Source organism: Limulus polyphemus, unplaced genomic scaffold (genome assembly GCF_000517525.1).
Source record: "Limulus polyphemus unplaced genomic scaffold, Limulus_polyphemus-2.1.2 Scaffold5717, whole genome shotgun sequence".
Classification (NCBI taxonomy): domain Eukaryota; kingdom Metazoa; phylum Arthropoda; class Merostomata; order Xiphosura; family Limulidae; genus Limulus; species Limulus polyphemus.
In genome coordinates, this window is record NW_013671327.1 from 30,803 (window position 1) to 35,108 (window position 4,306).

A 4,306-nucleotide genomic window follows, 5' to 3' on the forward strand; every position below is an offset into this window, starting at 1 on the left:
TGTTTTATTGAAAGAACAGTTAATGTAAAACCAAGAACTGTACATTAACAACATGTGTTTTATTGAAAGAACCAGTTTATGTAAAATCAAGAAGTGTACATTAACAACATTTGTTATCAAGATTTAGAAATAACCAAAATTTTTTCTCACCAGAAATATATAGCAAATTCTTCAAGTGAGTGAGTTTGTCTTTGGGCACAGCAATATTCTTATACAACACCATACATATGCTTGGTCTTCATGGACTCAGAAAACATTGAATAATTGTAGTTCTCGTCTACTTCATCTTATTTACCTGAAAAACATGCAGTAAAAACAACTTTATTTTGTAATAATTTCAAATATTAAGATTAGTCTGGTAATAACAAAACATAAATATAAAATAAAACTACATTATATATTTATACCCATAACTTGTTAGCAACATTTAAAAAAGAAACAATGTTTAACAATAGTTTTGTTCATACACACTTATACAGGAAATTATTATTTTTAAAAACAATAAACTCTGAGCAACTCTTCTTCATTTATGTGAAAACAGAACTAAGATAGAGCAGACATAATATTCTGAATGAGATACCATCTTCTTGAAACTCTTTCAATCTGCACAGTAACATTCAAGTTATTTGCAGGACCTGCAACTTAATGTCATGTGTTAAATGTCACCTAAATAAACTTATCTGAAAAATCTGTAATATTATTTTCCATATATCACTAGTGTGCCAATTTCATCTCACTTGCCTGATACACTTACAGTAAAATATCAAATACATATGCACTGTATACCATACGGAATATAACATTCTTTTTGTTAATAGAAATGACCTTGTTTTATATTATTTGCATAAAGCTACACAAGAGCTATTATTACATAGTAGTCTCCAATTTTAAATTGATAAGCTAGAGAGAAGGCAGCTAGTGAACAGTACCAACTGCCAATTTTTCAGTTACTCTTATCTGTAGAAATAGTGGGAATTGACAGTCACTCTTATAGTGACAAGCCCAATGTACAGAATGCATTTTTGTAGCAATGAAATATAAGCCACGAACCCTCAAATACACAGTCTGGGTAAGCTAACCACTAGGCTACGCACAGCCCAAACATAACTTACCTTTAGGGAAAACCTGCTATCTGATGCTCTTTTTGTTGAGAAGTTAGTGATCTGTACCAGTATCAGCTATCTGATGTTCTATTTGTTTGCAGAAGTGATTTATCTGTGGAAAAAACCATTTGCCAGATGTTCTATTTGTTTACAGAAGTGATTTATATGTGGTAAAAACCATCTATCAGATGTTCTATTTGTTTACAGAAGTGATTTATCTGTGGAAAAAAACCATTTGCCAGATGTTCTATTTGTTTACAGAAGTGATTTAGCTGTGGTAAAAACCATCTATCAGATGTTCTGTTTTTTTACAGAAGTGATTTATCTGTGAAAAAAAAACATCTATCAGATGTTCTATTTGCTGACAGAAGTGATTTACTTGTAGGAAAAAAAGTTTGACTTTGGTACAAAAATAGGTGTAATTAAAACAGCGAAAATCTATAATGGGATGGTGTCTATAGTTTGAGAAGAAAACTTAATAATTTTGAGAAAAGAAAACAAACTAAATAACTAGACAATTACTTTCTGACTTGAAGGTAACTAATACAAAAATAAAAAATATTGTTAAAATACCATATTAGTTGTAACATGACTGAGTGTACAACTTAAAAACATTACCAAACACCATTTTAAAACACAATATATTATCTTACTAATCGTAGATGGTAGTATAACCATTTTAGTAGTTCTTAATTATATCACCAGATGGCGCTGTAAGTTTGTAAACCTTACCTAATCGATTGAAAAAGAAGTCTGGAACCTTGCAAAGGGTCTTTCATTTTATTTTATTTTTACAATAGGATAAACTATATACTTTTCTTGTGTTTTCTAGATATCACGACATCCATTCTTCACAAAACCATTAGTTGGAGAACATTATATGGTAACCCGTATATAAAACAACGCGACAGATTTTAAATAATGACTACGTGTTAATTGATTTGAAATCCCTATTTGGTGAACGTTAAAGTTACTTCAATTTTTGTTGGAATATTTATTTTTTTAGCCAACGTATAAAATTCATGTATATTACAGAAAAATCATTAAACAATCTAGATAAAAGTTATATTACTTCTTTGCTACAGACATCGTTGTTGTTGTTTTGTTTGTGTTTAATCACAAAGCTACACAATGGGCTATCCGTGCTATCCCGATTTTTAGCGTTATAAGCGCGCAGACTTACCTCTGAGCCACCGGGGCGCTATAATAGGTTTAAATAATCACCAAATACTATACCTAACAATAAATGTTTATTTCCAAATCTGATGACAAAAGTCCAGTATCTTTAAACAAGCACAAAATTATGTACACGATCTAACAAAAGAAACGACGGCACACGAACAAAGCACCATAATCCCCAGCTTTGAGTATCTTAACAATGACTTCACAGTATAAGAGTATGTGAAGTTAGTAAGGTCGTGAACGTGTAGTTCTAGGCAAAAGTACGGGGGGGGGGGCACACAACACGGTGCGAGATGCAGATTCGGCGTTATCACTAACTGCCAATGCCTGCTTGTTCAATAACGCTTCAATCGGCTTATTAGCTCTGTTTCCATGGTTACCGTCGCCGTGTCAGCTGGCTCCAGTAAAAGACAGAGGCGGAATACACGCGGCATGTACTTTTGTGGGAAAGCTGTTTGATATCTATTTATTTCTTTTCCCGAAAAACGTTCTCTAACCGGGATCAAGACGCAGTAGCTCACTGTTTCAAACATAGTAAATATTTTAATCCATCAGAAACTCCACCCGATCTAACTCGGTAATATCAACACTTATTTTAGACACAACTACAGTAACTCTACAAGATTTAATTCGGTAATATCAACACTGATTTAAACACAACTATAGTAACTCCACTCGATCTAAGTCGGTAATATCAATACTGATGTAAACACAACTATAGTAGAAGACAGTGTGGACATTCCGACACAAATTTTGAACTCTTTCGACTGTATAAAGGATAAAAGATATTTGGTAGTATTAAATCTTCATTTTTCTTTATGTTTTAAGTCCAAGTAGATAATATGTGTTAAAATACCGAAAAAAATATTTATTAATTAACACTTAAAACTTTTTAAACACTGACTCTATTTATTTATTTGTAATTAAGCACAAAGCTACACAAGAGGCTATCTGTGCTCTGCCCAACACGGGTATCGAAACCCGGATTCTAGCGTTGTAAGTCCGCAGACATGCCGCTGTGCCACTGACTCTATAACATCAGTAACAGTAGACCTATTTGTAGTCTAATTTAAGCATTAGGCCTAATACATAATAAACGTTACGTAGGCTCAGCTAAAACACTACTTGATAAATTTTATTTTGATTTTGGCTACAACTCAATGTCATAAAACTTCTGAATTAAACTATTTTGCTGTTATATCACCGAAACTATAAAAAAATAAAGAATAAAAAACAAACCTTTTAACAAATCAACATGAATACTGAACATTCAACATAAACATCATAGTTGTCCTAAGAACAATCAGGTAACAGTTTTGTTGCTAAGCGGCGATGTATATTGTTGAGCATAACCAGAAAATGAGTATGAAAGCGTTCTTGAAATAGTGACAAATGGAATAAGCCTTTTATAATTAGTTATTAAGCTTACGTATGTTTGCCCTGTTGCTATAGCGTTGAACAGAAAGTATAAGTAGGCCTATTCGTTGACTGTTAAGAGATTAACGTTTGGGAAGACGGCAAAATGAAATGTTAAGCCTTATACTGTTAAGAAAAATACCCAATTCATTGTTTTGAAGAAAAGAAAAATAATACGAGTTAAAGGTCCCACTGGGCAATTAAATTAAATTTGCAGCGTTAATCATCCATTGCGTGAAGATGGCCCGCTTCAATAGTCTGAAACATAAAAAAAAAAATGCTGATCACAATATTTTCACAAATTATCTATGCTATTATTCTGCTTGTTTGTATGTACGACCCTTACCCTTTCTGACCGAAAACCTGCTGCATAAGCATAAGAATGTTTCCCCAAGAAAAACCGCGCATGCGCATTATTCACTCGACTACAAACAGTCTGCCTGCGGCAGAGAGCTGCAAAGCTCAGTGATCAAGCCGCTACAATTGCTGTATGAAACAAGAAGTAACAACAAAAGCGGAATGTAAATTTACGTTACTAACCATTTTGTACAACAGAATATTAAAAACCTATCAGTTTTAAAAAAGGTTTGACATTAGGTCGTAGA

At 32.8% G+C, this 4,306-nt stretch overlaps 1 long non-coding RNA gene across 2 annotated transcripts in view; it reads right to left on the reverse strand.

Annotated features, from left to right (window-relative positions):
• LOC111089264 overlaps positions 1 to 4,306 on the reverse strand; it is a 52,986-nt gene that overhangs the window by 30,212 nt on the left and 18,468 nt on the right. For both annotated transcript variants that reach the window (XR_002613551.1, XR_002613550.1), the window contains exon 2: positions 151 to 295. This is a non-coding gene — a long non-coding RNA (uncharacterized LOC111089264). The remainder of the gene's footprint in view (positions 1 to 150; positions 296 to 4,306) is intronic.